Source organism: Peromyscus californicus, unplaced genomic scaffold (assembly GCF_007827085.1).
Source record: "Peromyscus californicus insignis strain IS unplaced genomic scaffold, ASM782708v3 Scaffold_7__1_contigs__length_154581171, whole genome shotgun sequence".
NCBI lineage: Eukaryota > Metazoa > Chordata > Mammalia > Rodentia > Cricetidae > Peromyscus > Peromyscus californicus.
This window is the reverse complement of record NW_026294595.1, coordinates 113,107,730-113,135,416: the sequence shown is the minus strand read 5'-3', so window position 1 is coordinate 113,135,416 and position 27,687 is coordinate 113,107,730. Positions and strand designations below refer to the sequence as shown.

Genomic DNA, 27,687 nt, shown 5'->3' with positions numbered 1-27,687 from the left:
AAAGAAAACATGATTGTGATTGAAAATGTTATATTTCAGTCTTATGGTGAATTTAACCTTCTAAAGAATTATCCAAAGTCGGGCTTGATTCAACTGGTAACTGATACTCAAATCAGTTTGCTACTTTAAGACCAGTGATAAGGGACAGATGCCAATGGCCATTTCCTAACATTCAAATATCATCCTCTAAAATATTAAAAATTCTTAGTCTTATATGTAAATGAAAGGATAAATTTCTCTTGTCCTGACATGGGACCATGACAAACCAAAAGACAATCTGTACTCCTCTTTTGTCTATCAAAATAAAACACAAGTTCTTACAGTAACACTCTTATTGATAATGTTCCAGAAGCATTTTACATGATTGCAAAAGCTAACTCTAGTGCAACTTGCCATAAAGCCAAAATTTAAAATGTAATTACTACAAGGAAGTAAATATAAGTATCATTATCTGCAAATGCTTATTAAGTAGGAAACCAAAGACAGTAAGTTGCAATGCTCTTAGAGTAAGAGGCAGTCATAAAATAAATACACAAAACCACCATCCCTCAGCTTGGCAAGTCAATCTGATAAACAAAGTACAAAAGCAACAAAAACATAAATCCATAGGAAGAACCCCAGCAGACAAAGTTAGGGCCTTGCTGAAGGAAGTGAGTGCTGCTGAGCCAGACAGGAGGTCTGAAGAACATTTCCTCTCTCCCAACAGGAACACTGACCACCCTACAAGAGAGTAGTGCTTGCCAAATGCAGCAGTGATTCTAAAGATTCATGTTCACAGTCTTTAATATCCAATCACAAACTTTCCATGTATTCCACTAAAATAACAGTAGAGAGACCTTTCTACATGGCACAGAGACCCACAGACTTAAAATGGCTGCAGCACAGACCAAAATGAAATCAACACAGTGGAAGGCAGATGGAGACAGGACAACCAACCATCTTAGCCAACCTGAGAGGGACCAGCAATGAGAAACATCAAGAAGAGCTGTGATTCACTCTGACAAAGAGTTGAAGACTGATTAAGAAACCCTGAACTGCCTAGATGCCCTCTCCACCTTCTTACTGTATGACACTGACAGTTCCAGAACCCAGGGACAAGTAAACCAAACACATAAGTTCAAGTAACTACAGAAAGAGTATGATGAGACCCAGTCAAATTCCTCCATGAATTCCGGACCCTTCCTCAGTGGAGGACATTGAAAGACCATTTTTGCCAGTCCAAAAGGAAACCCTGACAAGTAGTCAGTGAAATCCACAGGAGAACAACAACAGCCCCCACTGGTTAATGCTAGGTCTCAAAGAGATCTGGGACAAGTCTCACTCAGTACTGTGGCAACTCCCCCTAGCCTCTGATCCCTATATAGCCTCAGCCATTTTAGCCACACTGTTTCTTGGCACTCTTGGTCTCCATGTGCTTTCCTGGTCTTCTCTGTTCTTTTCCTCTCTCACTCTCCCCTCCCACTCCTCCCATGGCCCAGTTCAGTGTGGACCCTTCCTGATGTCCCGGCTGTGCTCTCCCTCACATCTACAATAAACTTTCTCAAGGACACCTAGGAGCAGTCATGTCCTCATTTTCATCAGTTACCACGTGGGAAACAAACAAGGGGACTGGGGTAAGAGGCCACTGACATTTAAAACTTTGTACAGATTAACTTAAATCTAACATCTTTATCTGAAAGGACAGGTAAATAAAACCATTTCTTAAATCATGTGACTTGATCTATCACTTTTCTATGTCTTCTAAATCTAAGACTGTGGCATTAAGCTTTGGGATTGGTGTGTAGATAAAGAAGGGCTAACATTCAAATCTTCAACATTTTTGTTTTATGTACATCACCGCTGGGCCTGTCAAACACAACTATTTATAAGGAAAAATCAACCATAAAGGACAAGAGAGACAACTGGCCTTAAAAACATGGAAATATAAAATTGTGATAATAATGTGCAGTACATTATAATATAGAGTAAAATGGGTTAAATATACTTTAAAAAAATGGAAGCATTTTGTTGTCGGGAAAACACTGTAGCATAAATTACTAATGAGTAATGTGACTGACGCTTCTGTGAGGAGTTCACATTTACACTTCCAATAGAACTTTCCATCTTGAGCACCTCTCCTCTTAAACCTCATTCTGAAAATACATATGCAGTTTTTAATACATACCACCTTGACTTCAAAAATCCAAAACCAAAACAAAAAACAATTTAAAAACTATTTCTATGAAAGTCTCACAGTATTTTTTAAAAACATGTATTTGACTCACTTTTAAGAAAATTACCATTTAAAAGTAAAGTAGAAACCGGTGGTGGCGCACGCCTTTAATCCCAGCACTCGGGAGGCAGAGCCAGGCGGATCTCTGTGAGTTCGAGGCCAGCCTGGGCTACCAAGTGAGTCCCAGGAAAGGCGCAAAGCTACACAGAGAAACCCTGTCTCGAAAAACCAAAAAAAAAAAAAAAAAAAAAAAAAAAAGTAAAGTAGAAATGGTACTCGCATGAACAACTCCCACAGCAGTAAGTTACTATTTTCAATATTACAACTTAATAAATCTTTACAAAAAAACCAGGGAGGATTAAACACTGGAGTGCTGGAACACCTGACCACAGAGTGGGTAAAGAAGGAACAAGCTAACGAGCCTCGGCAACCACTGAAGAGTGCGCCTGTTTCCTGGGTGTAAATCTAGCCCAAGCAATCACAGCCACTAAGACTTTCTCACACAGGGCATGGACCTCCTCTGCTGTGCCTGTTTCCTAGGACTGCTGAGCCCACGACCTCTGCCACCCTGCTGGCCGCCTTCTATTTGGTTCATTCCATCTCCCCGCAGCTCTACAATACAGTTATCCTTATCCCAAGAAAGCAGATTTAAACACTAATTAAGGCCACCTAGCAAGGGCAATCTAGGCTTTGCAACCTGAGAATCTAACAGCATATTCTCAATGGTGAAAATAGTTTAGTATTTTAAAAAAAAATAAAAAACTCAAGCAAATGGGCATATCCATCATAAAAATCTTATTTTCAAATGATTTAATGGCAGAGGAGACATTTGAGATATAATGCTAATTAAAAGGTTCTCTTTAAAAGTACTTAAGCCTGGTATGATGGTGCATGCCTCTAATCTCAGTACTCAGGAAGCTGAGGCAGGAGGATGGTTGAAATACACAATGAGTTCCACAGGCCTGGGCTATGTAGTGAGACCATTTCCACAGACAAACAAAAACATTGAAAAGCCAACTTTGTTTCTGTAGGGAAACACAAAAAGCCAAATGGAAGGGAAAAGCAATTAGCAGATGGTGACCGCCCGGGGATGTGACTATGATTTTAATTTCCTTATATTTGTTGCAGTAATCCCCAGAAGTCTGAAATAAAGGTAAATGCTGTTGTTTGCTTTATGATGCTTAAAAAGCCCTGGAAACAACAGAAATTCTCAGCTATAGCTGCAAAAGACTTTTCAAAAGGATCTATCAATTACAGCACATGAATACCCATCTACCCATCCTCAAGGATCTTTTACTGGACTAGACTGAACTTAGGGTGGTAGTTTTCACTGTGTAGTGGAAAAAAAGATGTGATGGATAAAAAGAAAAAAACAAAAGAACCCTCTTATTTCAGCACCATGAGGTAGGTTCCCAGGTCCAGATTACAGATTCCCCAGCATCACTCCTTCTCACAGTTCAATGGTGAATTTGCAGAATTGGGTTGAAGGCAAGTGACCAGAAACTGAATTTGCACACAGAAACAAGAGAAGATGGCCAATCCATGTTCAGAATCAATACAAGCCTCATGACACACTGGGATCCACTACACTCATTACTTACCATGAAGCTTAAAAGATTTCAAAACACCATGTCTGGAGAGCATAAGCAGCATATATCTGTCCTGCTGTATTCACATGGTTCTTTGTTTGTTTGTTTTTTAATTGACCTTTGAATGTTGGAGAAGGAAGGAGTTCTGTGTCTCTCCCTTTGTCATTTCTAAAGGATGACATTACTCAAGGGGTTTGAGTTTTTGAAACTAGTCTGGGAAAATACCTTCTAGGAATCAAACAACTTAAAACGCTGACAGCGGCATTTTTCCCCCTCACAATATGTTGATTTATTTTTCTTTTTTTTTTCGTTTCCTTTTTGCTTTGCATGGCTGTGGGATATTTCATGTTTATAAACTGCTAAACATTAAATGTCTTAGTTCTTTAAAAAAAAACATAGTTTACAATTCACAGGTTTGTGTGTGTGGAAGGAAAAAAGTCAGGAACATGGAACTTTGCTAAACAAATCAAGTGTAGGCAGAGGAGGATTTGGGGAAGGGGTGAGGGCTAGAGTACTGCGCGACGAAAACGTAGCCCTGAGAAGTATCCTTCTATGCCAATCTGTAATTATCCTAGAAAGAAAGCCTAGAATAGGATAACCTGTACCTGCACTGAGGTCAAAGAACTGACAAAAGTAAATTAAAATCTTCCTTTGGAAGAGTCCTGTTTAGACCCGATGGTAAGAGGTCCCGCCCACTTCCCCTGGGGGACCCATTGCTATGGGAACCCACAGTAACCCTTTAGGTTCAACACCAGTAAGCCCAAGGGATATTCTCCCAGACACTGAGGTACATTAAATATGGGGCCCTGGAAGAGGGTTGGGAGGAACGGTTAAAATGAGATAGACTCACGGCTGTAACAAGGAGCCAAAGGGTGCACTAGTAGTTCCAACAGGAATTCAAAACACCAGAGTCATAAAGTTTAGCTCAAGTTTGACCGTTAGGGACGCTTTCCCCACTTTCCAGTGGGAAACAAACCACTGTTGTGTGTTCCGGACAAGGAAGAATAAACTAGAGTTTCAGCCCAGGAAGTACAAATCGAACGCTACTACTTTCTAAAACCAGTCTTGACCTTCTCTTATCCGAGTGTCTCTGAATTCTACAGCTCTTAGAATTACATGCGGACCTTTTACAAATAAACGCCTTGTGTCTGAATTTGTCTAGAGTGCAACGAGAGCACGGAAAGTTTTAAAACTCGCCAGCCAATCTCCCGCACAGACAAGTTTGAGAACTGTCCTAGAGCAGGAGTTACAGAGGTGGCGGGAGTATTTCAAAAAGAAAACGCCTAATTATACCATTGGCCTTCTTAAAAAAAAAAAAAAAAAAAAAAAAATTAGCTAGTCTTCTGCACCAGCACATGGAACAATAGATTGCTTGACACACAGACTATGCAGCACACCCCAGCAATACTTTATTTGAAATAAAGGCAGTAAGAGTCTTTTCTTCCCAAGACAGCAAACAACCAAGCCACCAAACTTCAACATCTACGTTAGAGCAAATGGGCCCTGCAAGGCACTCGAAACTTGGAGGACGCACTGCAGCAGCAACAGGACCCCCTTCGAAGACACACCTGAGGGGACCAAGGCGAAAAGGCAAGGCGTGGGTCCCCAGAATCCCTAGTCCGGGACCCGTCGGCCACGCCCCAATAAGTTTCTTAGGGGAAGTTTGCTCGGGCCCCTCGGTGCTCTCGGTACGCTCAGAGCAGACACGGCCCTGCACGGTGCAAGGTGGCCGCCACCCTGTCCCGGACCTCCGCCCCCCAACGAGGTCGTGTGGCCCACGGCGGCGTCTGCCCGGTCGCGCGCGGCCCGGCTCGCCTCGCCCTCAGCGGGGTCGCCTCCGCCGCCCTGGTCCTGGCCCTCGGCCATGCACCCCGCCCCAAGCTCCGTGAGCTCCGTGAGCTCGTAGCACCCCCCCCCCCTCCCCGCGCCCGCCACCGCCCGCGCCCCCAGCTCGGCCACTCCCGCCTCCGGGCGCGAGTCCCAGCCTGGGCCCACGCCGCGCACGCGCGCAGCCACCGCCACTCGCCTGCACTCACCGTCCGCGTTTTGCGTGGCTTCCGACGCTACCGCCGCTCGCGGCGACGACCAGGTGCCCGCTCCGCAGGCCCGGCCGGGGCACTCAAGGATCCAGAGCCCGGCGGGCTAGGCGAGCACCCGCACGCAGGGCACGCTCCCCGGGACCGTGAACGCACGCCCGAGCGCCAGGAGGGGCCGGGAGGCGCTCCCGGAGGCTGCCCTGGATACGGGGCATGCGCAGAGCCCTCCCCTTCCCAAGGCCCGTGAGGAGTGGGCGGAGATTCTGGACGAAAGGGTAGGAAGACTGAAGAGGAACTCCAGGAGTAGAGTATTACTGTGAGCCTCTGTGTCCTTGTCCCAGAAACTGCGGCTTCCTGCTCTAGTTCACGCATTACATCAGATATTAAACATTTATTGAGCATCTATGTTGCAGACTGCATACAGAGCAACCTTCTGAGGTAGTAGACATTTTGCCTTTGATTTTGGAACTCCCTTTGGACTGATAGAGGAATGCATAAATAAGAGATCATTCTGCATTTGAAAGAGCAAACATTAATTACACTCCTCCCTCCGTGACAGAGGAAAGGAGAATGGCTGGAGTGCTAATGAGAGCTTAGTTGAGAAATGGAAAAACAGGCAGAGCAGAAGTCAGAAGACAAACTCACCTGTTGGAGAAGAAAAACACAAGAGCAAAGCTCTCAGGGATTCTATGAGCTCCTGAATGCTCAGAGGCAAGAATATCCTGGTTGCTGTTTGGAGGGTTAAAACGGCAGCTGGAAATGTAGTTGAAACTCATCTGTAAATAATCTTTCATGCTTTCCCCAAGGTTCCAGCTCTATTTAGTGAACAAATGGGAAGTGCTTAAAATGGGAGAAAGAGGAATCCCACGTTGGCCTTTTGAGGCACGACATCTGAAATGCTTAGCTATCTGCTATGAAAGAAGTAGTAGAGTCCCCAAGAATATTAAGAGAGTTTGGGTTGAGCCAAGGCCCATGGGATACTGGTCAGAGAGGTCCCTGTGGCCCACAAAACAATACAGACTATTGCTGTTGCTGTTGCTTTCTCACTAGGGACACTATTGCTAAAGAAACCACACCTGCTTTGGTTGTAAAACAGAGAAATCAAGTTGTGCAATACCAGAAGGTGCTGTTTAGGCTACTGGGGGAGAACTGTTATCAACAGTCTTAGTTGTGGACCCTGCATGCTACATTACTAATTGCCCAGGCAAGAGGAGCTTACTGGTGCAATAATGCCAAATCTGTTATGGGTATAACCAACCCTTTTTTTTTTTTTTTTTTAATTTGAGGCTTGCTTCCCAGGAAGAAATCTTCATCTGGTACTATAGACTTAGTCATAAACCTATGGCTAGAAGGTCATGGGCCTTAGGGGATAGCTACAGCTGTCATTTTGCTAACTGGATATGATGTACCTGTCAAGTTGCTTTCTAAATATTCTTTCTTTATGTCCCTAGATGAGTGCTGTTGTCAGCTTTAGTCCAAAGGGTTCGTTTTGTTTAGTGAGTAGCAGTTACTGCAGAGACTCGGCTGTTCAAAGCATTGAGAATAACTGTTGAAAGCTGAGCTCTAAATGGAACATCCATCATCCCCTACAGGACTCGGGGAACATTGTGAAGTAAAGCCAGAAAGAATACAAGAGGAAGAGGAAGGAATAAATTATTTGTGGAACCCTTCCTTCAGCATGTGGCATAGTCTTGCATTCTTGAACTGCTAGTTGCTATGATTACCAGCACAAGGCCTGCTCAAGATTGGGGCCATCAACTTTCTGTCTTAGAGCAGGAAAGGGCTCAACAGGACTTACTCCTCCCTGAGGTTATGAATGCAATTATGCTTGCTAGGAAATGGAGAGACCTTTCCTTCAGCAATCTAGTCACCGGTACAAGGTTGTTCCAGTAAATAACAACCCTCACCCATACTCCTGTGAACAACTAACTAAACTTCAGAGATCACAAGAAAAAAGTCATGCGATACAAGACAAGATAAGAGGAAGAGTGTGTCAAGGGGAGCAATTAACCAAGAAAGGGTTTTGATTGCAAATATAATCAACAGGCATTATGTATGTATATGAAAATATCATGCCTATTATTATGTATAATTAATATAGGATTAAAATAAATAGAAAGAATGTAAAGAATGAATTGAGAAATTCCAGAGTTTGTAAGAGAAAGAATATCTCCCAGCTTTGCTCAGTACTCCTTTGGAGTAGAAAGATGTTTATCATAGCAGGCATATTCCTCATGGCATTAGACCATCATCCTTGGTAAAAGTTCATTAGTAGACAAAGACACCAATAAAACATACAGCCATAGGCACTAAATGCTTATTTTAATGTAGATTTGGCCCTGTGAGAATGTGTTTCTGTGTGTTTGAAAAAATATTAATATGAAAAAATGATATATATGAGAAAAACACTTCAGCTTTCCAAATCAAAACCCCTTAGATACAATAAACATGTTCCATAATAAATAACCTGCTAGTGCCCCACTTAATGTCTCTGAGCCTTACCATGCCCATCTGTGATATAGAATCATAATATTTACCTGGAAAGGGATTAGTCTTAATGTGGACTTTCTTGGCATAATTTCTAGTTGGTGATTTTTATTCTAGATGGTTCAGGTAAGGTATGTTTGAGATGTCATTAACACATCTGTAGCTCTGAGAAGAGCACTTTGCAATGTTGGTGAGTCTTACCCAATCAGCTGAAAACATAAATGCAAGTAGTCTGAGTTCCTATAAGTAAAAAGAATTTTGCCATCAGTCTGCCTTAGGCAACTCTTCCCAAGTTCTCGAACCTTCCAGACTGACACCACAACCCTGCTTAGTATCCCTCTCTCTCTTTCTCCTTTTGTTCTGTATCATACTCTTGAGTATATGTATGTGTGTATATATGTGCATTATTTAGCATGAACATATATATGCTGCATAGGTAACATTGATGAATTCATATGCATTAAAGAAAAACAGGAAATTCAAAGTTTAATTATTCATAAAAAAATTCCACATCACTAAATCAAAAGTAGATAGAGTTCTTTAAATATAAGATCACGTCTTTTGAGAAACAGGGATAAAAATAATGGCCAAATTTTAGTAAACTAACAAAACTGTGTAATAATGTTATATGTTATCTTAGTTAGGGTTTTATTGCTGTGAAGCGATGCATGACCATGGCAACTCTTATAAAGGAAAGCATTTAACTGAGCTGGCTGCTGTGGGATGTTGTGGATGCTGTGAACGTGTTGCTCTGATTGGTTGATAAATAAAAAGCTGATTGGCCAGTAGCCAGGCAGGAAGTATAGGCAGGATAAACAGACAAGGAGAATTCTGGGAAGCAGAAGGCTGAGTCAGGACGCTGACAGCCACTGCCATGAGAAGCAAGATGTAAAGATACTGGTAAGCCATGAGTCATGTGGCAAAGTATAGATTTATAGAAATGGGTTAATTTAAGATGTAAGGTCTAGCTAGCAAGAAGCCTGAGCCAATAGGCCATACAGTTCATAATTAATATAATTATTTTATATTATAATTGTGTGTGTTCATTTGGGTCTGAGCAGCTGCAGGACTGTGAGGACGTGGGAGCTAGGAAATCAATCAGCTACAGGTAGCCACTTAAACTTTCAGAGGTTTAGTCCATTATCATCATGGCAGGGAACAAGGTGGCATGCAGGTGCTGGAGAAGGATACATCTCAGTACATGGACCACTAACAAGAGCCAATGGAATCTTTTACATTCATTTGAAGTCTTGTGCTTTGACTTATATATGTAATTTTTGTTTATATATAAAATATTCATCCTATTGGTTTTGTTTCTTGGGACAACTCTGACTACTATACCTTGTAACTTTGTGAATATAATGTAAATTAATTCTCAATTGGAAAACCCAACATAATCTTTAACTTGCTACCTTCAAAAAAATCTAATTCAAGTATGAAAAACTCCAGTACATAATAGAAACTGCATAAATGTCAAATATTATCACCTGTGAATGAATACCAAAGACAAAATAAAAAGAGGGAGGGGTGATATTTGTGCCTTGAAAGCACTTTTCTCAGTTCACTGGGTAATAAATATGTAAAAACCAGATTTATGAGGTAAAAGGAAAAAAGTTGGTGTCCATAGCTACAACACAGAAAAGGTGGCACATGTATATATTTTAGTTGTTTCTAAATAAATGTCTTAAATAGAAACTAATTTGGAATAGATACTAGGTGTATGCTAAAACACCAAACTTACAAAGGCAGACATACAAGACCACATCTGCACATTTTATTCTAATTTCTGTTCTGGTTCTATTTATTCTCTTTGCTGCCAGGATGCGAGGAATCTAGGATCTTACTTCTGACAAAAATCTAAACCTCCCAGAGTGGCTGCATGCTGCAGCATTCAGTCTATATTAGCATTTTTCTTGATTCCTTTCTTTTATTGGAGAACCCAATAGCTGAGGGGAGTATGCAAAAATGATTAAAATATTCCATTTATTCTACAAATATCACAATATGTTATTCTAGGCAATGCCTCGCTCTTGAGGGAATTTATTAAACCATCCAAGAAAAAGAATCCTGACTATAATTTAGAAGAATGTGACAGGCACCTTAAGAGGAAATGAATGATTTGGCCTATTATACTTCATCAGATAGTTAATGCCAGCGGCTTTCTTTCCTCATGGTGGCCTCACCATGGTTCCTACCTTTCCATTTTGGTTTGGTAAAAGCCAATGACGTATGACAGAACATTTAAATAGGTTTCATTTGAGGTTAGTAAGTATTAGATAACTTAACATTCTCATTCCACTGATCCTTGGATTCTCGGATGACAGGACACTGGAAGGTGAGGCATGTCAGAAGTACAGTTCCTTTAGGCCTAAAACTCTTACTTATCTTTTTTCGTTGTCTTGGTTATTTTATTTAAAGGAGAATTTAAATTAAAATATGTGGTGATACATTTGTAATCTAAGAAATAAAGCTTGCTTGAAGATCAGAGGACAGAGCCAGCCACAGAGTTAGTCATAGAGGTCAGGCAGTGGTGGCACACACCTTTAATCCTAGCACTCAGGAAGCAGAGGCAGAGATCCATCTGGATTTCTGAGAGTTCAAGGCCATAGTGGGCTACACGAGATTACTCCAATCTAAAAGAGAAACAGCCAGGTGGTGTCACACACCTTTAATTCCAGCACTTAGGATCACACATCTTTAATCCTTGCACTAGGAAGGTTAAAACAGGAAGTGATATGGCTGGGCAGAGAAAGGAATATGAGGTGGGAGGAGAGAGGAACTTTGGCTCTTGCAGGCTGAGGAGTTGGTGAGGTAAGAGGTGGTGGCTGTGACTTGCTCTGCTTCTCTGACCTTTCAACTTTCACCCTGATATCTGACTCCGGGTTTTTATTAAGATCAATTAGGATTTGTGCAACAAAAATATAAAATAATAATTCTCCTGAAATAATGGAAATTTATAACAAAAGTACATAAAAACTTCCATAGCAAAATTTTTTGGTTTGGGCTGCTAATGGGACAAGAAGTTGGAAGCTATTGGCATGTGGAGCATGATGACTGCTGTTTCAGTTCTATGGCCAGCCCCATTCTGATGTAACACTCTTCCTTTTGGCATTGTGAAGTACTTCAGCACCAGAATTAACAACAACAAAAAATGATCAGGGAGAAAATATATGGCATTTTAGTAATCTTAAAATCATCGGGGTGTTTTATTATGAGAATTTGTGAATATCTTCATTTTGTGAGCTTTTTATAGGAACTGTGAAATAAATTAATCTGGGCAATCTATCCAAAAAATGGAAGAGTTTTAATAAAATTGATGGGAATGTCCTCAAAATATAGATGAAAACTTTCATTTGATAAATAATGCTGATGATAATAGAAGTTGTGAAATATTATATATAATATACAATAAATATAAACAATATATATGAAATTAGATAGATAGATAGATAGATAGATAGATAGATAGATAGATAGATAGATAGATGGAAATATATATCCTAAGCCAGAGATTTTGAACCTTGGAATGGCATCTTACAAAGTTAGACAATGTGCTAGCTCCCAATGCATCTATTTTTCATGCAGCCTTTCTTTATTTTAATTCTATTAAAATAATATATTATCTAGGTCCATATTACAGTAAAATGTTGTCTTTTTACTTAGCAGACAAAGATACTGTAGAGGCTTCTTCATGTGAGAGTATTTGATCTTGAAATGATTAAAATTTAATAAAAGGTAAGAATTTAACATGGTAGCAATAATTAATTACAAATTCAGTCTTCCTCTTTTCTTTTAATATTTTATCCTACTGACAAATAAATGTGACTGAAGCAGTATTTTAACAAGGTGACACCAGGATTGGGGACACATGCCTATAATCCCACCACTTTGGAGGCTGAGAAAAGAGGATCCAGACTTAAAGTCAAGACGACTACATGGCCGAACCTCCATCTCAAAAAAATGAAAAACAACCCCCCCAAAACAAAACAAACAAAATACCCCAAAAGCAACAAGATGACTTTTGTATGTCTTAATTATTTCTGTATCTCAAATTTCACTTAAAATTTGTGTGGTGGTTTGAATGAAAATGGCCACCATAGACTCAGGGAGTAGCATTATTGGAGATGTGGCCTCGTTGGAGATGTGGCCTCATTGGAGGAAGTATGTCACTGAGAGATTGGGCTTTGAGCTTTCAGAAGCTCAAGTCAGGCCTAGTGTCACCCTCTCTTCTTGCCGCCTGCAAATCCAGATGTAGAGCTCTCAACTCCTTCTCCAGCACCATGTCTGCCTATGTGCTGTCATGATGACAATGAACTAAATCTCTGAACTGTATGTAAGTCAGCCTCAGTTAAATGTTTTCCTTTATAAGAGTTGCCATGGTGTCTCTTCACAGCAATAGAAACCTGAACCAAGGTACTTTGTATCAGTGTCATATTTAAAATATTAAATTTAGTATAATCATGAAAATTAAATTCTTGTGAATTACTTTGTATGAGCAATGATAAAATGAAAAGGTTATATATTGAGCTATAGTTCCTTTAAAAAATTAACCTGCTGTGGAATAATCCTCTTGTTCACTGTAAAGATTTGTCACTCAAATTGGTTTAATAAAATGCTGATTGGCCAGTAGCCAGGCAGGAAATATTTTAAACATGTATTTTTACTTCTTTTCATATTATGTCTTTGAAATCTGGTATGTTCCTTTCCTTAACAGCTTAGTTAAATTCAGGTTAGCCATATCTCTAGTTCTTCCTAGTTACTTTTGGCTATCATATTGCACAACACAGATCCAGGCTTAAGTTCTTTGTTCCCATTTTCAGAAGCATATTGCTATCAGCTGAAAAATTTAAAATTTTTCTTATGTCTGTGTCATAATCCCACAATTATGGATATTTGGTCTGGATATCACCTGGGAATTTAGATCTTTAAAAACTCTTCATGTGATTAATATATGAAAAAAATTGAGAAAAATCTCATTTACATGCATTTTGAAAATAATTTAAATTTTTAGTTAGTATGAAATGCATAGCAATTGTTCTTAAGTTTACTTATATTTATTCAAAAATATCAGATTATAAAACACTGCTGAAATATATTAAGAATATAGTATATTTAATACCCTTTGTAAATGAGCATCACTAGTATATCTTAAGAATACTTGCTAATAAAGTCCAATGCTTGGTTTATGTGGCCAGGTTCATATGTAACATGGTCTATTCTAGGTTGCAATTTAATCCTAGCACTTGATGTAAACTGATGATCAGTGCTACTTCTGTAGATGATCTGGTCAGAAGGAAAATCTCTTTCTCTACCACAATTTATTCTTAATCTTATTTTAATTAGTATTTAATTATTGAGGCAGGGTCCTGCCATGTTTCCCAGCCTGTACTCTAACTCTTGGGCTCAAGTGATGCTTCTGTGTCAGCCTCTCAAATAACTGGGGTAACAGCTATGTGTTACTGTGCCTGGCCAATAAGAAATACAGGTTTGTGATACTATTTTGTTTACAGAGGAGGAGGTGGTCTTTTTCATATCTTCATGAAGGCAAAACTCTTTTGTTTTAAATCAGTCACTGTCAACCTAATAAGCAAATTAAGACATACCAAAATACCAAGTCTAAGAACAAAGTTTATTCATGCAAAAATGAGAAATGCCATCAGGAAGAAAACAATATTTTCATTGTCTAGAATAAGTGCTCCCAAAATGGCTCCAAAGGCTCCTGGATTTTATAGATTAAAAGAAGGAGGAGGAGGAGAAAAAGAAGGAAGAGGAGGAGGAGAAGGAGGAGGAGGAGGAATGGTACAGCAGAAACAGTACAGGAGCATTGGTCAGCAAGAACAGCACAGGACATCCTTGGTCACTTAGGCTACACATTCCAGGTTAGAAATGTAATGAACAGGAAAAGACTTTCACATCCAAGTTCTTTATTATCTTTATGGCATCACAGAGTTCATAGATGCATACTCTGTTGGGTCAGGATGACCTGAGTGACCATGGTCCCATGTTTCAATTTATCCCAAGGCTAAAGAATTTATGATCTCATTGCTATAACATTTGAAGTCTTTTCTCAACTTTTATTAACTTCCTAGTCTGTTGGTCAGTCGGGTGCCACTAGCTTCTGGACTTTTTCAAACAACTCCTCTTGGATGGTGGGTTGCTGGGGGTCAGGGATTCTAGCAAAGCCTTAAATGAGACCACTCAGCTCTGCTCTGGGAGGTCTATCTTAAAATCCAGCCACAGAACCAAGAACACAGCTAGGCTACAGTGCTAACAATAAGAGGCCATCTAAGACAAAGGCACAAGCACACTTTAAAGACTCTGCATCAAGTTGCCACTGTATTCATGGCCAAAGTTAGTCCCATGGGTGAGACCAGCATTCCAGTAAGAGCCTATCCAAAGGGTGTGGAGTCAGGTATCAGTGCATCCTGGCTACAGGTACAGCATATATGAATGGTGTATTTTTAATTAGTTCTGTCATGTTCCTTTCCATTGCTCTCTCTCTGTGATGTTACTATAACTATTGCAATGTCAATTTTTTAAAATTACATCTCTCCTTCAAATTTTATTTGTATCCCTTTAAAAAAGGATTTTTCTTTGTATTTTAGTCATTTTTATACTTAAAAAACCCTCTTCTTAAAATGATTATGTGGATAAATAATAAAAATGAATATAATCTTTGATCAGCAAGCCAAAGAGAGATGCACTAGACTGCAAAGGCTTCATAAATTTTCTTGATACCGAGAAAGGCCATAAATGCTGTACATTTTTTCAAAATTCTGAATCTGATTTCAAAATAATTAAATAGGGAGTGTTGCATGTGACATTGACCAACACACCCTTTTTGTCTGCTTGCTGATCATCTGAACCTTTGTTTTTCTCTGCACTCCTTTGTAATTGATAGCTCAATCCATTATGTAAAACTGTTCTTGCTTGTGTTTTGCGGTAGATATACATAGATCCAAGCATTACAGTAAACGGCATTGTATTTTATCAATTGGCAATATGACTAAGATTTTGTTGAAGGCTGAAAACAAGTGTTTTCTTCTCTAGGATAACTTATTTGGTGTCTCTTGAGTTTCAGACTCTTATAGAATATTGTAAATAATCTGTTACTACATTAAACCTTATACCAGTGAATTACACTCCATGCAGATTTGAAATGTTGCCATGGAACATTTTGTGCCAATATAAGTAAGTAACAAAAAATAGACTAATTAAATACCACCTGGAAAAGGTTTACCACTCTATGCATGTGCATGATGAAGAAAAGACTCAATCTCTTTGTGTGTAGCTGGAGAAGATGGTCTTCCCCACCAGATAACTAGAACTAGACTCCCTATGGTTCCAATACTCCACAAATTCACTTCCAAGTATCCTATATGGCAGGAAAATAGCATATACCTCTAGATCCCTTTGCTTTGTTTTTCTTCAGAAACACATAGAATTCTCAAATAGAATTCAAATGAAAGTGGTTTGTCTGGCAGTGGTCCATGGGAAAGCTGGTGCTAAAGGAGGGAAGTGAAACAATGAAGGAGAAGCAGCCAAGTAAGGCTGCAGGCAGCTGGAGTTGTAGTATGCTGGGGACTCTGGGAGCTGGCATGGAGTACACACACACACACACACACACACACACACACACACACACACACACACACACAGATATCCCAATGAAGGGCCAAGAATTCATAGATCATTACTGACTACCTCCTGCTGATCAAGTCACAAGAGAGCAGAATCATTAACCGTTGGTTCTCATCCATCAATGTTTCGGGGTGTTCTCTGAGAAACTATTTCCCTAGTGCTTTCCTTCAGTTCCTGTTCATGAGCTGAACAAGGTTCTGTGCCCAGGAAAAAGTAAATGAAATTCAATAGTTCATAATTGAAGTCTAATGTTCTGGCACTTCTATGAGCAGAGTGTCATCAGGACGTCCTGGGTAAATGAAGACACAGACACATCCCCCGGTCCCTTCTGAAGCATATCTAAACATGATCTTCATTCCCTTAAGGGGTTATCATCATTCTCATGTTTACTTCTGCGGCCTTCTCTGCTTCTTTCAAAATTCAAAATCCTTCTTGCAGGCATGCTCTAACGATGCATACAGCAGATAGCAACTCTCATGCCTGCGTGACAGCAAGCCCAAATTACCAGGCTGTAGCTGCACACTCTGTGAAAGAAACTTTTCATTCAGGCTGTTTTCCAAAAAGTCTAGAAGCTGTTTTAGGATGGTACAGATGTCTTGAAGGAGTCTTGAAGGCAAAATTGCCAGCAGCTCTTTAATGGTCTAACCCAGAAGGAAAATTTACACTGTTTCACTTTCTTCCTGCCTCCAAGTTGATATTTGGCTCTGGCTGAAGGTAATTGAGTTGCAGTGTTCACAGATGATCTAATCACAGCCTAGAACCTCCAAAACTGTGAACCCAAACAAACCTTTTCTTCTAGTAAGTTGATTGTCATAAGTGTCCGTTTTAAGAACACAGAGCTAACACACTGCTAACCATCTTATAATACAGAGTATTGTTCTTCACTCCTTAAATAATTATACATCCCTCAAGTTCTATGGAGCTCCATTAGAAGAACTGTGGTACAGAGATACTGTATCAATGGGAAAAGAGGATGGTCCAGGCCATGCATCCCAATTTCCTCTGAACTTTCAATTTTTAATCTAACAAAGTTTCCGTTGATTTCCACAGGTGATTCTAATCATGTTAGTAGGTACAACAAGGAAGCTCATTATGATTTTTGAAACTTTACTCTATTGAATAAGGGAGTTGCAGCCTGACCTTTTCAAATGTTTCCAGATGCTGGGTACTGGATTGAAATGCTAAATCGAAAGAATGAACTATTACAGTCAGCAAAATGATGGCAAAAGGACCAGTTTTCTTTTGACGCAGTGAGTCATGGAGGATAGAAAGATACTGACACTCAGTGATTAATTTCTAAAATTGTGGCTGAACGAATCAAATTATGTATCATTTCATGCCATTAAATGTGAGTTCCTGCACTGTATGTAGACCTTAGCCTGTGAAATTAAATGTGCCATTTGCAAGCTATCATGCAATTTCCTGTTTTCTGAAACAAAAGCAACAATCTAGGTACATTAAAGACCGTTATATAATTGACAAACCTGCTTTTATAGAACTTGATCTAAAACACTTAAATGACTATCATTTGCACAGGGAGACTCATTAACAGTGCAAAATCATTTAAAAACTAGGATGAGAACCAAACTTGTTTTTGTTCCCCTGGAATATTTCCAAGTGTACATTCTTATAGTTTACAAGGTTTCTTTTGGGCCAATTGCCTCACTTGATTTCTTAACTCATTTGTATAAGGAGACCAAAGAGGTGTCTGTGTCTCCATTTTAAAATACAACTAAAGGAGAATTTTCTAGTTCATCAACTGTAAGGCAACTACATTTTTGTCCCACCACAGTAGTTTGACTTGTAGTTTAGTTTCAACTTTAAAAACACTTATTGAGTAGACACACATGGAAAGGTGTGCACAAGTTGCAAGTATAAAAGTCAGTGAATCTTCACACCCTAAAGACATCTGTGAAACTGGTGATCAGGTCAAGTAGCAGTGTCCTCCAACCCTTGAAACCACTGTCTGTTTCCATAGAAGAACCTAGACTCTCCCTGCTTACAGTGTGTATTCACTTGGCCTGAATTTGAATTAGATATAGAGGAAATCATGTGGGGTGTACTCTTTTTGGTCTCTTTTGCTCTGTTACTTTATGAGCATAATTGTATATTTTAGTTTATCATTGTGTACTATTTCACATACGATATTTAAAAACTATCATCAATTTGATCATTGACAGGAACAGTTTATTTCTATTTTTCAATTATAAATATTGATGCAGTGAACATAAATATGTATTTCTGTAGAGTTTATATCTAGGAATAGAGGTGCTTGATGAGAGATAGACTCTGCCTTAGTTGATTTCCTCCAGTAGTCTTTGGTGAACTTACAGTCCTATAATATTGTCAGAGGTTTATTATTCCTTAGTCTTATCTATTCTTGGTATTATCTGTCATTTCATCATGGTCATTCTGTGATGTATGACATTATATCATTAGTGATAGACTGTTTCAATCTTAATTTTAACAATTGGAAGCTAAGTCTCTTGGTATCATTAGCCTGTAATTTAAATGGTGATTTTTAGAAAACACTTAAGTTTTTCTGTTTGCAACTCCCACCTATATAAATGCAAGGACTTCAGTCTGTCTTAGTTAATCCATTTGTTTACTTCAGATTACCCATAAAGACTACAGAGTGTTGAGATTATCTCTGCTTACTTCAGTAGAATTTGATGCCCATGAAGCAGAAGAGCAATTGATATTTCAGAATAATGAATGTGAGGCCCAGTGACTCAATATTACCTTTACACCAAAAGACATTTTTACCAATACCCCAAAGTTTTAAAAGACATGCAAGGCCACTAAAGACTCCTGCATGGATTCAGCCTGACATAACCACAGCCATTCTGAATCATCACTATCATGATTGCTCCTGAGCAACCCTAGGCAGTTTTCCCTATATAGTTTGCCAACACACTGTAAGTAAACAAAACAATTAGAGAGGTGTGTGAAGCTTTATGACCATACCTTGATGCTAAGAATGTGTCTGACCCTGGCAGGAGCTTGAGATAAGTCAGGTACATTCTAGTGTCAATGAAATATTTTTGTCCTCTCCACTTTATAAGGCCCCCATTATTCTGATCCACCTGGTCTTGGCATCACCAAGGACTATATTTTATCTGTAAGACCCCATCAAATTGCATTCAATGCAGCCCTGTACCTTTCTATCTCTTTCTTCAGTGTCAGAACACCAAGGGGGCATTCTCATGAACTGGAATCAGCTTGTTCTTGTACAAACCTTGTATACATTTCATGAGAGTCATGTTCATGTCATTATAACTTTTATTTGTTATTTAAGCTGTAAAATAGTATATCTTCCTGTATTCCTATCCCCAAACCCTGAATCTGTTGGCCAAATTACATCCAGTTCTATATTTTAGTTCCTGCCTCTGGCCTTGTGACCTTTTTGGGGGTGGCTAATCATTTTTAATTGTTTCTGACTCCGCTATTCAGCTCTTCTCTCCTGCCATTTCTGACCCAGGAACTTCCATCTAACCTCCCTTGAGTAGTTGCTTTCATCTGTACATGATGAACATTATGGACATTTCTGCACTCTCAATAAGTAACAGTTATTAAGATGTTCAATCCCCAGAAGATGGATGGAAGTGAGAGCAATTGCAGTTGAATATGTTCAACTTTTGATGCTTAGTGTATGTGCTTAATGCATAATACACCTACTCAGATTAGCCAATGTCTACACTACAAAGAGAAATTGAACAATACTTTGCTCAGGGGAGGTGCTTAGTCCCTACTGAAACTTTGATGTGCCATGTTCTGTTGATATCTGTGGGAGGCCTGCCCTGTTCTGAACAGAAATGGAGGAGGAGTGGTTGGGGGGGATGTGTGCAGAGGGGAGATGGGGGGAGGGAATAGGAGAAGAGGGAGGGGAAATTGAGGTGGGGATGTAAAATAAATAAATAAATTAAAAAATAATGTATTTTACTTTGCTCATTATCTTCTTTACATCTAATTTTGATTTTATACACTGGTAGCTTATTGAAATAACTCTGTAAAACTTTCTAAATTCAGTGACTTAAGACAATAAGCATATAGTCATCTCATGAGTCTGAGGGTTGGAAATTTAGTCAAGCCTAAGTTGGGCAAGTTTTCCATTCTTGGTTGAATTTTCCTACATGCTTTCTTCCTAGCTGTCTATAAAGCCTTGGCTGGGATGACAGATGTGGCAAGTAGCTGTTCTAGGTGGTTCTTTCTCCTGCTTCTGGGGTAGCAGTCTAGCCTGCACAGGCCCTTTCCAAAGCAATGGTAAAGAATGGGGACAAGAATGAACAAGTCCTGTGGTACAAGGGCTCGTCCTGCCTCTCAATGTCTTGCACCCACTCACATCCCATTAACCAAAACAAGTCACATGGCTGGTGACACAGTCAGACTGGGAGGCGCAGCAAAGTGCATGGCTAGAGGCGTGGAACGGACAAGGGCAAGAAGCAGGGTGTTTTCGAGTGCTATCGCGGCAGGTCATCTCAGGCAAGTTACTTAATCTTCCTAAACCTCAGCTCTGGTGTCAATAATTAGGGGATGATTATAACCCAGGAGACTCTCCAAAGTTTTTATAATGATTTCAAATTTGATATATGTATTATAAACCCATAAGTGCTTCAAAAGTGGTTAAGTGATAAATATGTGAGATGACATTATTATTTTTATCATTATGTTTACATGGTTGGCTTTAGGCAGAATGCTGAGGTGAGTGAGCTTGGCTTTCAGTGCCTCTGGCCTCACAGGTGGCTTCAAGTCTTACTAGGCTTACCATTACAGTAGCTCATTAGAGTAGTGTACCCATATCTAGAAAGCATGTCATCATTGAATGAATGAATGAATTAATTTGTCAAGGAAATGGCTATTTGACTCTTGCATTCAACTTAAATGAACTGATGACTTACCTGCACAAAGCTTCCTCCACCTGTTATCAAGTTTCAGAAATGCAAAGAATAGATAGAGTGGTAGAGAAATACAATTTCAGAGAAATTCACAGTTTAGAGGTAAAGAAAAGCAAAGATAAAATGTTGTTCCAACATCAAAGCCAATATACACTGGAGTTGAAGTGAGATGATATGCTAAGCCTTCATAGGAGGCTTTAGAGGAAATACATTGAGGGTGAGAAATAAATGAGAGTTACTTAGTCAGGCTGGTATTTGTTAGAAGGATATTCCAGACTGAGACAGTAGACGATTAAAGAAACTGAGACTTGTCATATTCAGTCATTGTTTATTAATGTTGGGATATATAATAGAATCATAAGTGTGAGAGGAAATGATATTAGGGAGGTGTGAAGGTAAACACAAGGATTTGAATGAGTGGAATGCTCAGAGTTGAGTGTTAAGAAGACCAGAGTGGGGAGAATAGACTGACATTGGAAACAGTCAGTGGTGGGTAAGAGTTTGGTATTGTAAAAGTTTAAGCAAGAGATGATGTGTCCTTTATTCTAAGCTACATCAGGAGAGCTAAGGAGGAAAGGGGAAATATGACAGACACACTCACTGATGTTCATGGGCCTTTGTGATTAGCTTGATGGATGAAAGAGGTCTGCTCACCCACATTGAGAACATAAACAAATATCCAATTTATCACCATACAAGTCAATCAACAGATGATTATTCACTGACAGGGTACTTTGGGCAGACTAAGGCAAGACGATAAAGACACAGTGGTCTGATAATTAGTAAACAAGTAGCTGAGCTAAGTCACCATTTTAGAACAAAACCTCTGTCAAGGAATACACAATGCACTATGAGATAATTGAGAAGGGGTAACTGAACTTAATTAATAAGCTTTCTTATCATGAACCTGGGAGGTATTATTCTAAGTCTAGATTGTTCTAGTATCCATTCATTGTCATAATAGAATTTATTTCCTTAATAAGAAGGAGCCCAGGCCAGGTGGTGGTGGTGCATGCCTTTAATCATAGCACTTGGGAGGCAGGGGCAGGCGGATCTTTGTGAGTTCGAGGTCAGCCTGGTCTACAAAGTGAGTTCCAGGAAAGGCGCAAGCCACACAGAGAAACCCTGTCTCGAAAAACCAAAAAATAAAATAAGAAGGAGCCCTAATGCTGTTCTCTTTCTAATCTTTGTAAAATGAATAAGACTCAAAAATTAGAGTTCTAGAATTTTCTTACAAAATGCCTGGGGCAGCATTGAACAAATATCTGTCTTTGTTTAATGGTGTTTGTCTCCTTATCCTAGCTTGGTTTCTGTTGTTATGAGAAAACATTGAACAAAGGAAACTTATAGAAAAAAGGGTTTTTTCATCTTATACTTCCAGGTAACAGTCCATCACTGAAGGAAGTCAGAGTAGGAACTGAAGGCAAGACCTTGGGGTCAAGAACTGAAGCAGAGACTGTGGAGCATTTCTGCTTACACACTTGCTCCCAGGCTCATGCTCAACTACCTTTCTTATATCTCCCAGGACAACCTGCCCTGGAGTGGCACCACCACAAAAGGCTGGGTCTTCCCACATCCATCAACAATTAAGAAAATGCCACACAAACATGCCTATAGGCTAATTTGATGGGGGGCATTTATTCAATTGAGGTTTCCTCATTCTTTTCACATGACTAGCTTGTGTCCAATTGACAAAACTAACCAGCACACACCCAGTGGCTCTTCCATCAAGATTGTAGGGCTATATACTTTACTGTGGGCAGCTGTCTCTGGGAAAGCATGAGATAAGAACTCAGATGCCCATTCTTAGCTTTATACAGGACCATTCCTCAGAAAGGTGGCAAGAGTAGTGGGTCTGGAAACCCTTCTCGCAGTCTTACTAACAGTGTGCAGCAGATGCTACTGACTGCTTGTTTTACTTCCCCTAACAACTTAGGTTGGTTACTATAGAAGCAGACACTATACTGAGTAACCATGTACAAGTGTTAAAGAGGTGAATTTTACTTAGGAGACAGAAAAGCAAGTGGAGAAGAGAACAAACCACTGCTTTAGTGGTTTGTTCTAACATTGCTAAAACAAAATAACCAACAGAAGCAACTGATGGGAGGAAGATTTATCTTGGCTTAGGATTTTAGAAATTTCACTTTACCATAATGCAGGAGATATAAGTGATCATTTTGCTGTGGCTCTGCTTGCATTAGTGGGAAGCACGGAACCCACCCATGACACTGGGAAGCACTTTCAAAGGCTTGCAGGACCTGGCTTTTTCCAACCAATCTCCACATCATATGAGTTCTACAGTCTTTGAAATAGCACCATAACCTGAAAATAGAGTAGCCTATGTGTGTGTATGGGATGGGGTGAGGGTGGCAGTGGAATTCAATTAAAACCATAATATTCTGCCCCTGGATTCAAAAAATGTAAGAACATAGACAGAATATAGCCATACCTGGCTTAATTTTTTTAACTTAAAAAATGTTTTAGAATTCCAAACGTAAGTACTGTGTTTAAACCATTTCAAACCCTCTCCCAACTCCTCCCATGTCTCTTCTCCACTCCCTATCAAATTCATGACCTCTTCTTCTATAATTATTATTGTTACATATTGGGGTGGAGCATTGTGAAATTTCCCCTATCAATGTTGGAATGTTGACTGGTGTGGTGATTATGTGGGTCTTGTTTAAGCAACCATATTGTTGATATTTCATGCATGCAACTTCTCTGTCTTATATAGAAGACACTGTCTCAAAACAGGCAGCTCAGTCCTGTGGCTCTTACAATCTTTCTGCCCCCTTTTTTCACAATGTTCCATGAGTTACATATATAGGGGTTGCTTTGTAGATGTACCAATTATGGTTGGAGATCCCATGGTCACTTACTCTCTGCATTTTGACCAGTTTTGGATCTTTATAATAATCCTTATCTGCTGCAAAATGAAGTGCTTTGTTTTTGGCAAGGAATGAGAGCTACACTTACCTATGGGTGTAAGTGTAACTATTTAGAACACACTCAGGAACAGTACTGCTTTAGGAAAATTCAAATAAAACCATAACATTCTTAGGTTCTCCTCTAAGCTCTATGACCTCTACAGCTAAAGGTCACTGACTACATTTGCAGTATCAAGTATAGCCTCCCTTTTCTTGGGTGGAACTTAAGTTCAATTAGACAACTCTTCTTTACCCCAAACATAAAAGTGCCACAGTTGCACCATTGGGGAATATCTTGCCAAGCCTATCACTGCTGTGATTCATAAACTTGACAGCTAGATATGATCATTGATAGATTTTCTCCCTTGGAAACATTAGCCAGATTATTTGTCAGAATACAATATGAATGACCTCTAGTCCTGCTTCTTGTAGGGGGTCTAATCTCACATGAAAACTCATGAACCAAGTATTCATTGTCTTGATTTCTATTGGCATTTTGGTCTTCTCATTGTCACTGCCATCATTGTCACCCAACAAGTTCTGATGATAGCATCATAGGGCATGTAGTCCACCTCTTCAAAGTCGTCTACATTCTTCCAGAAAACCAATCCAAAGGCTCAAAAACAATGTGATACAGCTTAATCATAACAATGGTTCCACTCTTGGTACCAATTTGCCATATTAGTTAATTTTCTTTCATTGCTGTGACAAAATACCTGATTGGCACAATGGATTTATTTTAGCTCCTGGTTTCAGATGTTTTAGTTCACCGTAATGGAGAAAACATGACAGTTTGGCTCATGGTGATCTGTGGGAATCTGAAGTGGTGGATTCTTGATCCAGACCAAAAGCAGATTAGAAACCAGATTAGAACCAAAAGCTAGTTTAACCTTCCAGGGTCCATCTCAAGTGACTTATTTATGCTTGTAATAATTGCTACTAGTGGTATTTGTACAACGAATGTTATGACTTTAAATTCTTGAAATGTGTGTTTGTGTGTGTGTGTGTGTGTGTGTGTGTGTGTGTGTGTGTGTGTGTGTGTAGATACAGGAATGAATTTATGCTGTCTTTATTTCATTAAGAAAGAGAAGACAAGGGAGATAAAGAAGAGGATAAAGAACAACAACAACAAAAAAAATGAATTTCATAAAGGCAATGGAATAGAGGAATAGTACATGGAAACTGAAGGATGAAAGAGAATTCTGGGAAATCTGGCATGGCTCTAACACTATCTTACATGCTTGAGAATTTCAGTGTCCCATCTTAGCAAGATTAAGGTGGATAGTTGGAGGACAATACTTATCCCAACATTATGATGCATAAAAATAAGTAATACAAATATATTTTTGTTATTGGGGGTTGAATCCAGGACTTTGTACATGCTGAGATAGTTAGTGTCTTTATCACTAAACTATATATACAAACCTTGGCTATATATGTTTTTATCTTGATTTTATTTCCGTTTTTAGAAATTTCATTGATACTTTTCGTGTAGAAAGGAATAAAGGCTATAACTATATTCACTTATTGAAAGCATACATTTTAAGATTTTAGTTAGTGATAAGTCAATTCTGAAGCCGAACTTGACAATTAGAGTTGAGGTGCAGAACCTTTCCCAGGAGAAGCTGATATTTGTCAACAAATATTGAGAGTGACTTCGGATAACTTGCACACTTTCTTAGAAAAAAGTGAAATCATGTGGTTGACAAAAAGGACTAAATTCTTAGCTACAAAGCAATTTCTGCCAAGATCATGTCTGTTGAAGTGTTTCTTTTAGGGCTATGGAAAATTCTGTGGAAATCTACACCATTTCTAAATCATGATTTTACTCAGAATGGTTCAGCATTACATCATCTTTTGGGCAGGTAGTCAGAAAGAACTAGGTAGAAAAATGCTAAAGGGAAAAAAATCATTTCCTGAAATAAAATGTCTGAAGATCACAATAAACTTATTTGCTGTCCCTTTGAAGTATAATTGATACATTAATCAGGTTATATAATGAGCTTTCATTTCTTTCACCTTGTAATATAAAATTTAAGGGAATTCAAGATTGATTTATTTTCTTAAGCACGGGGTAGGCAGGCAATACTGAATGAAGGAGAGGAGGAGTCTGTGATGTTTGCCCTTTGTAAAGGAAGCAGCTACTGTTCTGTGCCTTTCTGTAGATGCCTTGTGGGAATGGAAGATTTGAGTTTATCAGACCTTCTAAGGACCTAGAAAAATTGAAAATGTAATACTCTCTCAGTATTAAAATTTTCTCAGATTAAAAAATTAAAAACTGTGCCACCCAAATCTCAAAAATAGCAAGATGCCATTCCAAAAATAAAGTTAACTATGAAGTCCTTACTAAACTTTGAAGGTACTATTGAGTTAAAGCCATGACTTTTAACTTGGACTTTGAAATAAGTTTGATTTACTGTTTATTTTAACTTATGTTGTTTGGTTATACATTTTTCTCTCCAGTGTCCATTCTCAGGTATGATGTGTACATGCTATAAATTCCACTCCTCAGTCAGTATTTGTCAATCCCTACTTTGTTTTCTGGGGTTTCAATATTGAAGGTACATTTAGCATAGAGCTTATCACGACCTTCTGAACATCTATGACAAAACAGAACTAGAACATCTAAGACAAAACAGAATCTAGAGTCTCTGCCCTACTTCTCACATAGCCCCTGTTTTCTATTCTGTAAGACTCTAATATTGTTTCTATAAAGCAATATCTCTAAAGTAGATAACCTTAATTTGGTCATGGTCTTTTCCTGCTCCAGTACAAATTCAGTTCAGTTCAATAATTTAATTAAAAATATAAAAAGTTTACTTATTAGATTAGCAAAGAATATACATATTAAAATGCCCATTTCTTTTTTATTTTTATTTAAATTTTTTTTTTCCATTTTACATACCAACCACAGTTCCCCCTCCTTCCTCTCTTCCCACGCATCCCCTACCTTCCCCCAACCCTACTCCCCATCCACTCCTCAGTTCTGATGTGATTTCTGAGCACTGGGGTTTCTTTTTTTTTTTTTCTTTTGCAATACAATTCAGTTCTACATATCAGCCATGGATTCCCTTGTTCTCCCCGCTCCTGCCCCCATCACCTTCCCCCCAGCCCACCCCTCATTCCCGCCTCCTCCAGTGCAAAGCCTTCCCCACGGACTGAGATCAACCTGGTAGACTCAGTCAATGTACATTCTTTTTGAATCTTATTTCAAGAGGACATGCTCACTACATCTTCATCTTTCTTCAGAAATACCACCTTTTTTGTTGGCTAATTCATTCCTTCCCTTTCTGACTTTTGCAAAATGCAGTATCAGTAGCAGTTAATATAACAACACAGTCATCCAGTCTGCTGTCTGTGGGGGAACTGAGGAACAAATAAGCAGTGACTCACTGCAGATCTCCACACACCCGTATTACTAGCAAAGTAAATGGTGGGTGAGCTAGAGGCAAAAAAAAAAGTAGTTTATTTAATTACAGTTAATAGCACTTGGTAACTAAAAATTGAATCACCTTGTTGGGGAACAAAGGCTAACTAAATTCTGTAAAATTTTTGCTCATCACATTCATCAACTCAAATAATCTAAGTGTAAAAAGGACGGAAGAGCATTTCTAAAATCTACAGTGAATGGCTATCTTTGGACAGTTCCAGTTATGTTTTTAAATTTTTTTCTTATGTTTGTTCTAAAATTCCCTACAATTAATGTTTATAGTGTATGAAAATAAGCAAAATTGTGAAAAATAGCACTTAAATTCTTTCTTTGCAATTTATTTATTTAATTTTATTTTGTTGTGGTGTTGGAGAGCTAACCCAGGGCTTTCAACATGCTAGGCAAGCATTCTATTTGCATTTTTTTTTACTACTGCTAAATCTAATTAGATTTTGGTGTAAATCAATAAA

At 39.0% G+C, this 27,687-nt stretch overlaps 1 protein-coding gene across 1 annotated transcript in view; it reads right to left on the bottom strand.

Annotated features, from left to right (window-relative positions):
- Btbd3 (BTB domain containing 3) overlaps positions 1–6,018 on the bottom strand; it is a 31,398-nt gene extending 25,380 nt beyond the window's left edge. Inside the window, exon 1 of the mRNA XM_052722743.1 lies at positions 5,838–6,018. The gene's annotated coding sequence lies outside the window, so the exon portion shown is untranslated. The remainder of the gene's footprint in view (positions 1–5,837) is intronic.
- Positions 6,019–27,687: the final 21,669 nt, after the last annotated feature.